Below are 13532 nucleotides of genomic sequence, written 5' to 3'. Positions count from 1 at the left end.
GACTCTCGGCAGCCAGCCTACCCAGCCTCTCCCAGCATCACTGCCACTGCTTCCTAGCACGAAGATACACCTGCAGTGAAACTGGGGGACGTGACCAGACATCAGGTTTTGGAGTGGACGTCAATGTGCTAGTTAGAGTTGCCCCATCAGCAACATCATGTACCTTTCTGAGACTCCTTCTCCTCTTGGGTAACATGAGGAGAATGAAGACTCCAAGCAGCAGTGTCAACCACCACGTCGCAATGGCTGGCCTATCCTAGGATTCTACAGGTACCTGGCTATCCAGGGTCCTGGAACCGAGCTTTGACTCTCGGCAGCCACCCCCCCCAGCCTCTCCCAGCATCACTGCCACTGCTTCCTAGCACGAAGATACACCTGCAGTGAAACTGGGGGACGTGACCAGACATCAGGTTTTGGAGTGGACGTCAATGTGCTAGTTAGAGTTGCCCCATCAGCAACATCATGTACCTTTCTGAGACTCCTTCTCCTCTTGGGTAACATGAGGAGAATGAAGACCTACTGCGAGTGAATGAGGGTGGAGGGACAAGACAGAGCTGCCGTTTGCACATCTCCAGGGGTGCATGGTGGAGAGTAGCTGGGGGAACACTGTGCCCAGAGCTAACAACATGCATACTCCGTCCCCACTACTGCTCTCAGAAACCAAAGGACATAGGGTCAACCACAAAGCCAGGTATTTCTAGTGACTTGGTGTAGCTCTCAAGATGGACTGTCCCTCTCTGAAACTAAGAGCAGCTGGAAAGCCCTTCCAATCTCAGCCCCAGAGAGTGGGGACACTTCACTGTGGAGGAGTCCTCTGGGACGTAGGAAACCACCATCAGAACAGGCACTGCTACAGTGAGAACCTGCCAGAGCTGGGCTCTGCTTGAAGGCTCAACTTGGAGGCCTGCAGGGAGGCGGAGAGTCCTCCATGGTCAGTACATCCGCTCAGACAGGGTATGGGAAGTGACTCCTTTGACAGTGAACACAGCATGGGGTGGGAGACACCCACCTAGGAGCAGGAAGCAAGATAAGAGAGAGTCTTTGGGGAGGCAGGGCAGCTGCTGCCCTAGTTGGCTCCAGCTGAAAAATTTGCCACTGATGTCCCAGTATAGGGGACACTCTCATCTCCACAGGGCACTGGATGTGGTTGTCAGTGAATGAGTGTCTGTTGCCTGGCCGTGGCATAGGGAAGGAATCTGATCAGCCTGTTGCTTGGGGTTGCCCTATCTTTAAAATCTCTCAAGTGGCTAGTGGGATTACACAAAGGAGTGAACGCCCTATCTTTAAAATCTCTCAAGTGGCTAGTGCTATTACATAAAGGAGTGAACACAAGAAAGGCATAGCTGAAAGCCTTCTGATGGCAGATTGCACTCCCTTGTGAGCCTTCCTTGCCTTTAGCCTGATTCAAGGGGCTCTTCGAGTTGGATCTTGCCTGTAGCCCAGCCCGGGGCTCCTGCCACTCTGAACTTGTGGCCTGTGCACTCGGAGAATGTTTTTTCCCTGGCTTTCTTTCTTCAGTGAGGTTTGCTGAGGATGTGCAGGCTGGATCAGGACTCCAGAAAGATAGATTCTAAAAGTTCAGAATTCTGATGATTTCTTTCAGGCCGCAGATGGGCCATAGGTCGCAGCAAGGACCTGGCATCTCCAAACAAGGCCCTAGTTGTGAACTTCGGCTCCTCTACGCTGAAAGTCTGCAGGAGCAGGGCGGACTTTGTTGGCCGCAGGGGACCCCGACCTTCAATGGGGATGTGTGGCTGAAGAAATACAGGAGCAGAGAATCTTATCTCATGCTCAGGAGGAACACGTCCCCTTGAGGCCAGCTTTCCTGAGCAGCCATCTCATTGTCCTCACTGCTGACTTGGAATCTCTTGAATCCAACCATGAGAGCCCAGATCTCATCAGAGCAGAAGGCCACAGACCTACTGGGCTAAGGGCAGGGAAGGAGGTGCCAAAGGAGAGCCCTCAGTGGGAGCTCTTCCAGCCACTGACTCCCTCTAAGAGGTGCTGGGAACAAAGGCGGGAGCCCCAGCTTGGGGCGAACTCCTTGACTTTTCGGCAGACCCTTCATGGTCTGAGATCCCACTCCTAAGCCATGGGTGCTTCATGCAGTGTGAACTTTCAAGTCAGTGGGATTAAAGTATTCCCCTAGGAGCACACGAGCTTTATGAACAGGGGAAATCTATTTTTCTTCAGCATAGTAGCTTCTTTCTTATGGCTTTTATCAAAAAGCAAAATGGTCCCTTTTTTCCCATGCTTATTCTCCTCCAACGAAGACTATGAGTTTGAGTTCCTGAGGTTCAGAGCCTGGATGTCTTTTGGTTACCAGAAAGACTTTGGTCACTTAGGGCAGCTTGCTGTCCCTGGAGTCCTCACTAAGAACAGGGCATGACCCTGACTTTCAGCTTTTCAATTTTCCTTCTCCTCCTCCTCTCCTTCATCCTCCTCCTCCTCTTCTTCCTCCTCTTCCTTCTCCATTTTCCTCATTCTCATCTTCTTCCTCTTCCTCCCTCCTCCCTCTGCCCATGGTTTGCTCTTCCCTTCTGCACCCTTGGGTCAGGATTGAAGGCACCAACAGGCAGCATATCATGGGGGAATGTGTAGATCCAGGGACAGAACATGAAAATGGAGATGCTCTGTTGTGAAGTTCTCTCCTTTGGCAATTTTGCTTCTCGAGCCTTTGATCAGCCTTGCTGGGGTTAGCCAAGGATCCCCACTCCCACCACACTTTCAGGAGAGCCAGATGCACTGTTGGGGCACCAAGCTGTTCCCCAGATCCCACAAATGACTTCAAGATCTTTCCAAACTCTACCTTAATCCTAAAGGAAAGCCCCAACAAAAGGCCTTGATGAAACCATGACCTCCACTGGGTGAGAAGGCCCCAGCCAAAATTGACAACAGCATCCCATAGGTGGGCCAAGTCCTCACCCTTCTCCGGAGAGCCCTGCCTCAGTGTCTGCGAAGAGCAACTCTTCCTCCTCAGGCCCAGGTGGTCTCTATGCTGGGTTCTTTCTAACGCAAAGACAGGTGAGCCCTCAGCTCTGTGGACAGGTAAAATTGAGTCTGGGGAGCCAGTTGGATGTCCAATCTTATCCATGTGTACCAGGGAGATATAAGATCCTATTCCCTAGCTAAACCCTGGAAGGCCTAGAACTATTGACTCTCATGGTGGGTGGGAAGTGAGAAGAGAGAGGCATGTTCCTGGTCCCCAGGTCACCCATAGCTGTCCTTCAGAGGTGAAGTCTGCAATACCTGAACCCTTGAGGATGAGTCACCTGTCAAAACTCAGAGCTGAGACAGGCTCCGCTGCGGGGCCTCAGGGAAGGCAGTGCAGGGCACGTGGCAGGCTTGGAAGACCAGCAGGACAACTCACACGCTAGAGTGCCCGGGGCTCGAGTCCAGCAAACAATGCCTCTGGCCGCAGAATTTGTGTATGTCTCGGCTCCCTGTGATTCTTCTTGATTCTTTGTGTACACGAGGCTCACCAAAGCCCATTCCTTAGGATTCTGTTTCATCACAAGTCCAATGCACTATCCATTGCACGAGAGAGTCATCTAGGATACTCTGTCAAGGAGACCTGGCGGTTTCAGTGTGAACCAAGCTCCAGTATCCAGGGCAACTGGAACCTTCTAGAAATGTGGCTGGCTCAGGAACCTGCATAGTCTGTCTCTCTCCTTCCTACCAAGGGACCCTTTTTGGGAGCCTGCAGGAAGAAGACAGAGCTGCTGGGCTCCTAAGCTGAACACCTGAGCTTTTCTTATCCGGAAGTTCAACAGAGAGCCAATGGCAAGGGGGTTCCAGGGCCTGCAGGTCATTTCATCATTTCTTCCATTCATTGCCAATCAGGCTCGCTCTTCCATACAGTTTTTATTTTAGCACTCAGGAGGCCAGGGGAGGGGGCTTGGCCTTTTCTTCCAGGCTCTGAGGCCTGAAGGCCCCCACTCTCTTTGGCAAATGCCTGATCACCCACCAGCAAGCTTCTTCATTCCCATAGCCACTTGTGGCTTAGGTCTGGGGGGATCCAGAGGTGCCTGTTGAAAACGAGGGCCCAGCCAAGCATCCTAATCCCCCCTTCACCCCCACTCTTCACAGCGCTCTCGCAGGCCTCTGCTGAGCACCGGGGCTGAAACGAAGGCTGATAAATTAGTCTAGAGGGAAACAAGGCCGCTTCTACTTGTAAAAGGTCATTTCGACTTTGTTCTGGGTGAGGGTTTATCTCAGCTGCCACAGCGACAGACAATGCCTGGGGCCTAAATGGCAGAAATCTTAGCTCTGCTCGTGAAATTACTGTGCTGATAAGCTAGAATGGACTTTAGAAAGATCTAAATGGGAAAGGAGTGGATGTAGGTATTTTTGAACGTGATTGAACAGGGACGACACAATGGGATGTGCAATTAAACTGGGCATTAGCCCAGAAGGAGGAACGCTGCCTGAAAGCCGGACAAAGGGTGGCTCCTGCAGCCCTGCTTGGGGCTGGTAATCCCTGCCCTACCCTGGGCTGGCTGGGCGAGAGGCACAGCTGGGGGCAGAAGGACACTATGGATGCGTGAGCACTCCCAGGTCGCTGCCTCCGGAGTCTGGGGCCTTCCTCAGATAGCAGGTGACAGTGGGACACAACGAACCCAACAGGTTCCCTGGAGAACACCATGGCAGTGTGGCCAAGCACCACCCTGTGTCCTGCAGGGGAACTCAGCCAAGGAGGGCCCCATGACAGAAAGACAAAGGCAACTCTCTCCTTCACACCAGACACATTGACGGGCATCCTGGTGGCAACAGAAAATGGTTACATTTAGGCCATTTTACTCACGTGTCCTTTAAACAGTGAGAGGCACGGCCAGGCTGACATGGAACAAACCCCTAGTGGCTGGCAAGGACGCTGGCTCATAGTGTTCCCTGAAGGACCTTTTTCCAGGCACTCACACTAACTTCTCACCCTGGAGAGGTGCTAACTGGGTCCTCTTGATGCAGCTTCCTGGGATCAGAGCAAACCCAGCCATGTCTTATCACTCAGGGAGGGCCAGGCAAATACAGGGGTGTCTCTCACCAGCCCCAGGTGGCTTCTGCCTGTCTGCAGGAGGCCAGCAAGGAAAGGCCATGTGTGGTGGATGTCCCAAGGGCCACTCTCCTTAGGTGAGGCTGTGAATGGCTGCATCGCTCTGGTCTTTGGCTAAGGCCAAGGTGCCTATGACACGCTGAGCACATTCCTACACCAAGAATCCCCACCCAGAGAAGCTCTGATAAGCAGGCCAGGCCGCTGGCCGGGACAAGGCAAAATCTGTCAACTGCCTGCCTGCCAAGCAGAGCAACGAGGTGCACACGCTAGTCTCATGATCCAGGGAGACCTCTTAAGGCCTGGAACGGCTGGGACTCTTGTCGCACAGGGCAACTGGATGGCAGGCACTACTGGGGTTCCCCAGAAAGCCTCCTGGTCATCCTCAGGATGGACCAGTCCTTTAGCCAGCCCATTCTGTTCCCTGCAACACTTGCCATTGGGAAATTACTGCAAACTGAAAAATTTCAAGTTCAAATGACTTACACTGCAGATTCCCCAGTCTTCATAGTCCAGTTGCTTTCTGTCTCCCTGGGGGAAGACGGGGTAAGCTGGGTGGTGGGGGGTGGGGGGTGGTGCTGGCTCACTGCCCATCAGCATGGGCTAGCCCTACACACCAACTCCGCAGAAATGAACGAAACTGAGCATTGGGCTGTGCTTGGCCCTGAGGCCTGCTGCACTCCGTACCTGTCCTTGTTCGACTAGGACAACCCAAGGGACAGCCTGACTGGTGCTGTTCTAATGGCTGAGGAGCCACGGGAGGGAGTAGGATCTGTCCTGGCTCTCAGTCAGTGTTGGTGACATGAGCTGCAGGGATGGAAAGAATGCAGAGGGGGTGATCTGGACCCTGAACTGTGTGCTTGTACTAGTCTACCCTGTGGTTCTGTGTGACTCTCTGGGCTCTCACCTGCACAGTGAGGAGGAGAAGATGATGATGCCTCAGTGGTTTCCAGCAATGGCACCGAGTCCCCCAACCCTGCCATCACTGCCACACCTTGGGGAGGAGGGTCACCACTGGGTTTGTCCAGGGAGCTCCTCTGTACAGCTGCTGTACTGGCTGTCACTGAGGAGGGTGGCGATGCTGATGTCCCACTGCATGGGGTGGAGGTAAGACCCCTAGGGGCTCACTCCCCAGCCTCATCTGCCATGTAGAATGCCTACACTGATGGCAGGCCCCAGGCAATTTCCACTCCCCATGAGGACAGCTCGCACCCCCACTTGCTGTTCTCTCCCTCTGCCATGGCTTGAGCTCTATTGTCAAGAGAGCTCTGTTGCTACCCCTGAGGCTGTACCTTCTCAAAAAGCCTGTCAGGGGGTCCCATGGCTGGAGACCAGAGGGCACATTGGAGGAGAGGGAGATTCAGGACCAGCCCTTTTCTCAGGGGCTGGAGTGGAGCTCATGACCGCTCATTAGAATGCAGATTCCTGTAACCTGCACCAGGAATTCTAATTTAGTAGCATTTTAAACATGCCCTGGGGGATTCCCAGTACCGTGGGTCAAGAACCAGAGCTATGAGGAGCTCCAAGACTGAGTGAGCAGGTGAAAAACATGCCCTTTTGAATTGGAGGGAGGGCAGCCTCAACTTCACACTTCATAAGCTGACTCCTGGGCCAGGAGAAACTGCCTGGCTCCTTCTGAAAACATTTCTGACTTCTGAGGCTCCCTCACCTGGCCAGGTGCCCTGGGCCACTACAAAACTCTGGTTTCAGTAAAAACTGCCTTGCCCTAGGGTCCAGGGAATTCTGCATCGTCAACAGTGAGAGTCCCACACGGTGATGCTAACTCCCTCATAGGCCCCAAGGACACTCTCGGGCTGGGCTGGGGCCCATGGGATGGGGCTTGGCATCTGTTTTTCTGGGAGAACGTGAAGTGAGGTCCCACCATCAGCACATGGAGAAACCAGGTTTGGGCCTCGATGTAGCCTCTGAAGGCGCCCACCCTGTGCCTCACCCACTGGCAAGGCCAGACCACCCAGGAGGGATGCACTCTATCCATATAGCACCTGTTTTCATTTTTCCACCTATGTCACTATACCATGGCTTTCTGCCCCCAGGGGCTCAGGGCTAACAAGAGACTGCTCCTGACCACAGCATCCTTGTGTGATGGACCCAGAGACCTGAATTGGCCCCTTCCCTTCCTCTGCCCTGGTTTCTCTTGGTGAAGCGAGGGTGGCAGCACTGCTGGGAGGATCGCAGAGTAGAAAGAGCTGCCTGTGGGTGGCGGCACCCGGCAGGAGCCCAGGTAAGGCTGGGAACTGCCTTGTGCCCGGTGCTCCTTAGCCACAGAGCAGTGCCAGGCTACTGCCTGACCTCACAGCACACAGACACCTTGTTATGTTCCCTGAAGGTGTAATCCCTATTTCCCCTAAGACAGAAAAGGAAGGAGGGGGAAAGGACAGTAGTGACTGAATCCTTTTCTCGTGGCTGTCTTTGGGAACCGGCAGGAAGAGCTGAGCCAAGCCCCAGGGGAAGGTCGCGGTTGTCCCCAAGGAGAAGGCGTCATCCCCACTGCCTCTGACAGTCCCGAAGCTATTTTTGCACCTCTCTGGTTCATAAGCACCCATCCTTGAGGAAGGGTGGGCTCTGGTTGTCATAGGGGTGTGTGTGTGTAATGTGCATGGTAAAATACCATTTAAGAAGTTGGTATTCATGGATGGATCTCGAATATGAAAAGAAAATATTTATTTCCTTTTTCGCTTGTGAATCAGAATGCTCTATTTAAAGAAAGTACCCTCTGCTGGGTTGTAGCTGAGTTATTACCCCTTAAGGAAATAAAGGAGAACTATCAGGGAGGTATTCTTAGTCATTCTCTCTCCTTTTTTCTAAAATTCCTTATATACCCGTGCCTCAGAGCTGGGCCTAAGATAGTGCAAGATTTCATGGCATTCTTGGGCTAAAAACGTCTGGACCTGATGTCATGGTGCTTGGGAGACATGAGAACGGGTTTGCACTGTCACTTGCGCCTGGAGAAATGAGCGGGCCTGGGAGTCTCTGCCCATCCCCAGACATAGGGGCGTGTCTTCCACGCAGCTCTGTCCCAGCAGGACAGCATCTCCCAAGTCTATCTCTTATGTGCCGCGCGGGAGGGCTCCCTAAGCAAGTCCTTGTCTCATCCAGTGGCTGGTTCCACAGGTGTTCACCTTGGGGACATTCACTGAGCGGCACACTTAATGGTTTTGGACACTTTCTGTACGCGATGTTATGCCTTCATAAAAACACTCAGAAAATCATTAGGGGGAAGGAAAAAACTCTGCACTGTTTCTTGGTCTCAGATAAAACTCTCTGGGCAACCGAGGCAGACAATGGAATAGCCCAGTGCCAAGAGCAAAGAAGCTGCCCAGGTGGGCAGAGGAAGACTAAGCAAAAAGATTCCTGAGCTTGCCTGAGCTGCAAGGGCCACGTGGGTAGCAGGGTGCTCCCAGGATGGCGCCAAGTACACGGAGAGGACAGTGAAGAAGCAAGTATTGGCTTTGTAATGATTGTGATGATAAGGTCTGGAGCAGAGAATACCAAGGCCTAACATGTGGTCATTCGGCAGCAGGGAGCTACAGAATCCAGCCTTTATACTTTTAGGCATGTACTGACTTTTCTCTCCCATACTCCAGTCCGGCCACCAATACCCCAGCAGCACTGCCCTGGCCCTGCTGTTGGAATTAAAATGATAAAGCACAAGGAGATGGTCTAAGAGCTAAGTGGAGAGGGGCCAGGGGCCAGCTATGGCATGCCAGCAAGGGACTAGGAGGGAGTTCCCCTTCTCTGGGAGTTACTGACTAAGCACCTCTCCTGCACAGGGGAGGCACTCCCTGAGTGTGAGTATGAGAGTGTCTTGAATGTGATCAGTCTGTGTCTGTGAGTGAGTGTGCGTGAGTGTAGATGTGCATGTGAACATAAAATTGTGTGAGTGTGTATGTAAGTTCGTGTGTGCTTGTGTGCAGCGTCTGCACATATGGTCTGGAGCATAGATCTGGCACTCAGGCCCTCCTTGGTAACTCCTGGGCCAAGCTAATCACTGTGACCCACACGTTCTGGTGAGTATTTAAACGCCTCCCCCATCCATCCTAAATAGTCCCTCGCAGGCCCCCCTCTCTCCCCAGTACCAGTGTGTATTGAACATGCTGGAAAATGAAGAGGTGTTCTTTTGGAAAACGTTTGTTCCTAAGTCCTCTCTCCTGTCCTCCTTACACAGGTCTCAGTATAGGTGTCTAGAGATCTATTCTCCCTCTGTCTCTCTAGGCTGGTTGTCTGAATCCGGCTGTAGATTAGACTGTCCTGAGAACTTTGACAAGCCCAGTGCCCAGAGAGGTTTGCCTGGGCTCTTGTTCTTGAGCTGAAATGCTCCTGGGCAAACAGGGATGGTGGGTTCTACTCCCTACTTGACCATAGCCTAACATCCTTGGGGACTGGGCATCTGTATTTCTAACATTTCCCAGATGAGGCCAATGTGCAGTCAAGGTGAGAACTATGGCCCTAGATCTCTGCCATCAGGCCTCGACACCCAGGGAAGATTGAGTAATGTTCCTAACTCTCAAGTACAACAAATATGTATGTGCGTGTGTTGGGGGGGTATCAATTTCCATATTTTCTTTGCAAACTCTGCAGACATTGTCAGGGGTCAGGGGCTTGCATATCCTCTCTAGGCTGTGTGAATTCACTTAACAGGATCATCTGAGCACTGGCAGAAGCTTTCAAGTTTGGTTTTCCTCTTCTGCCATCCTGGGGCCCTGAGTCTTCCAGGGCTGGTGGGGCTGAAGACACAGAGGCCCCACAGCCGTTGACAGCTGCAGGGGCACCAAGAAAGTGCCAGCCCTGCACACAGGAGAGCTGCTTCTGCAGAGGCTGTGGCTAAATGAGACACTTGGGGTCCTAGTAGCCACTGGCTACTGGTAGGTGTTCTTCCTTTTTGAACCCCTAGGCTATGAGGTTGCTTGGTGACCTCCCAGGAATGGCTGATTCATTAAACTGACTGTGTCTGCTGAACTTTCCTGTCTATATTAATCACCAGGAACGTGGCTTACATCCCATGGTGACTCAGTGAGTCTGTGAGGGGCCGAGATTCAGCATCTCTAATAAGCCTGCAGGGATGCCCATGCTCCTGGCTCATTGACCACCCTTTGGGCATCAAGAGTTTATGGCAATGTGTCAACCACGAATGTCTGTCTCTGAGTTCGAGATTTCTTGTTTATTCATTATGCTGTAGGGACTAGAAAGAACTGGAGCAGATTCCCAGGTACCTAGAGCATTCTGTCTTGGGAGGAGCATGAATGCTTGGTTAGTATAGAAGTCACTTGTGCCTGAACTCAGACCTATGGCAAAACTCACCAGGCTGGGATGCATGGAGGGATCTTGATTCAACTCCTGCACCAGTGTCAGAACTCTCTTTGTGAAGACTAAAGGAAATGGGGGCCTCACATATGACCTCCTGATCCCATCTCCCCCTCACCCATAGCCCCCTTACTCAAGGCTACCCAATCAGAACATGCAGGCTGATACGTGAAGCTCCAAACAGAGGGGTAGTTTCATTAAGGGAAACACACAGGTCTGGAGGGAAGACCTGTGGTTTCAGGTTTCCTCTAATGTCCTAAGCCTAGAAATGAATTGAGAGCCTGAAAAATTCTCTTCAAGATCCTCTGGCTCAGCACCCCAGCTGAAACTCACGGATAGATCGTATACCCCACTCCTAGTTGCCCTGACATGCACAACGCACAGTGCAGCTCCCCAAGCTGCCTAACCCAGGTGGGGTAAAGATACAGATGCCCCCGGCCCTAGGAGGCCAAAGGACCATCTAAAACTTTAGGCAAGCACTAGTGCACAACCATGCTGGGGTGAGTCTGTGTCAGTATTTGCAGGTGGGCCAGGCCCATGGCCTACTGGTTGAGGGAGCTGGACCCCATATGGCCAATAGCAGTTTGAGTCCCAGCCCTGGTAGCTTGGGAGACATATCACGCACACATGCATGTGTGCCCCCAATCCTGATGGGATGTACAGGTGGAAGAGAGGGGATTGCAGTATGAGGACGCTCCACTGGGGGGTGCTTCCCCTGTCTCTCTGTCCTTCTGTCTTTCTATCTCTCTGGCAAATGTACACACTCTCTGTAAATTAAAAAGAAATTGCAGGTGACAAACCTTACAGAAGGAAAAAGGAAAAGGTGCTGAGGTCTATGTGAGTAGTGTGAGTATGAAGAGAGAAGAGAGAACAGGAGACCTTGGTTCTTTTAGAGACCCTGACGCTGAGGCTGGGTAAGGCTGGCTGCCTGGAACCCCAAGACCCTTGCAAACCTGGTCGCAGCCCAGGAACTCTCCAGCAACCTGCTCGCCATTGGACTGAATTTCGTTTCTGTCTCTGGAACCCTTGAATGTTTTCTTCGAACTTGCAGAAGCTGATTCTCAAAGCTGTATTTTATGCCTGCGTCACAGTGACTTTAAATGCTGACTTGAGGACATTCATCCTGGAGATATTAGAGGCTAAAGTCACACTCATTGACACCCCTGCCATCCCAGGAGCTGGCTACCTGACTCAGCTCCCCAACTCTATTGCCATCCTGTTGTTATGACCCAAAAATAGAACTCAAAGCTTATGCGTCTCACTTCCCTACCTAAGAATGAAAAAGCATCATTTTTCCAAAAACGTATGTAGGTGGACAAGCATGCATACGCAGAGGAGATGTTACTTCCTCTCAACCCCATGCCTTTCTTCAGGGCCTGGTGTTTTGAATAATGATTTCATGTTAAATTTGCAGAAATTTCTCAGCGTATGGGAGTGCAGGGCTAGGGTTGTTTTTGTGTATAATGGCCTGCAGGCCTGGCATCTCTGAGCATTGTGACAGCATGTGACAGCAGGTCCTGATCCTCAACAAAGATCCCCAGAAAGCCTGAGAATCCCTGGAGGAGCAGCTTCAGGGCACGAGATTGTGGTGCTGAAGAACTAGGGTGGCCTGGGCCCTCGGGCTGTTTTCCTTGTGATCCTGGAACTTCTCATAGGCCTGGCCCAGACACAGTCAGAAAACATGTATATTAAATATGCAGTCACTAATACCAGGGGATGAGGTCGTCCACTTGAGTGAATTCTTCAGATCATTGAAACTGCATCAATTCATATTAACCTTTTTCACCCACTCCTTAAACAGAGGCAGGTGCATTTACTTAGCAGATGACGGTCGAGTGCCGATTACAGGCTGGGCACCAGCAAAACCACTTCTGGGGAGACACTCAACAAAGAAACAAGCAGGACTGGGCAGGCGCCTGTGGCTGATTTCAGTGAGAAAACGGCTCCCAGGCCTCCCTGGATGTGGGCCCCAATTTCCCCATGCTGCAGGCCCTGTAGCTGGAGAGTGAGCACACAGCTGCAGGCCCCATCACTGTAGCCATCTCTTAATTAGCAAAATAAACAGCACGATGATAAATGTCATGCTTTACTCAACAAATGATCAAAATCATTGTTTTTGCAGACCCCAGGGCAATAAAATGCAATCACGAGATGATTTATTCTGGGCAGGGTGAGTGTGGCTGTGGCTGTGGCAGGCCATGAGGTTTACAGGAGGCCTTCCCCGGCAGACCACTACCATAAGAGACAAAGTCTGGGGGCCTGTTGGCATGCGCCCAGGCACATTCCCACTCAGACACGGCAAGGCAGGTTTGAGGCAGGGAACATTTGACATGAGTTGTGCTTTCTTCCAAAATGACAAAGGATCACTTCCTGGTGCATTCTAAAACGCCTAGAGAAGAGGGTCAGACTGTTCCTTATACATAGGCAGAGAGGAAGGAGGGAGATCCCCACCCTAGGTCAGCATATGGAAAGAGGGGAGGGCTTTAGCTGAGCAGAGCGGAACAGGTTCCTATTTTGCTGAAGGAAAGTTCCTACATGCAGTAAGGTGCCCCCACAGCCTTGAACCTGAATCCCTTAGCTGCCTGCCTCTGTGCTGCCCTCAGACCCATGGTCACCATGTCAGCACAGGAATCTCACCCCTGAAACTGGCTGGGAATTATATCTCTCACTACGAAAAGAGAAAAGCAAATAGGACCTTTTATTTTATTTCAGTCACGTGATCCAGAACAAGAACTTTTCTCTCAGAGTAGAGAGAAAGTTGTTCCGTGATATTCCAAAATGAAAGTCAAAACAATCCATTGGGACCAGTCACAGCTGTGCAAAGCTCGTGTCAGTTGGGCCAGTGTCACAGGGGCCAGTTCCTGGCTCCTGTCCGGAGGTATTCCTACACACTCCGGGCACGTGCATGTGTCCCTGATCCTGGCTGGCTGAGTCGGGGTGGACTGCAGTGTTCACAGAGGCCCCAAGTCTCTCTCTCTCTCTCTCTCTCTCTCTCTCAGAAAAACAAATACATAAATAAACTTAAATCAATTTGACTTTTACTTCGAGCTATCCCTCAGAGAGTCACTCATCCTAAGCTTGCTGGGGGACCCTTTGTTGGTTCATCCCTCTGTGACGTGACGCCCCCCCCCCCCCCCCCACACCCCCAGAGGGACCCCCGCCC

At 51.9% G+C, this 13532-nt stretch overlaps 1 protein-coding gene across 1 annotated transcript in view; it reads right to left on the bottom strand.

Moving 5' to 3' along the window:
* The window catches only part of PRDM16 (PR/SET domain 16), a 292919-nt gene that overhangs the window by 253891 nt on the left and 25496 nt on the right, over positions 1-13532 (bottom strand). The gene's annotated exons all lie outside the window — the stretch shown is intronic.

The sequence above is a fragment of the Tupaia chinensis genome, unplaced genomic scaffold (genome assembly GCF_000334495.1).
Source record: "Tupaia chinensis unplaced genomic scaffold, TupChi_1.0 Scaffold138365_1, whole genome shotgun sequence".
In the NCBI taxonomy this organism is placed as follows: domain Eukaryota; kingdom Metazoa; phylum Chordata; class Mammalia; order Scandentia; family Tupaiidae; genus Tupaia; species Tupaia belangeri.
This window is presented reverse-complemented; position numbering and strand designations above follow the sequence as displayed.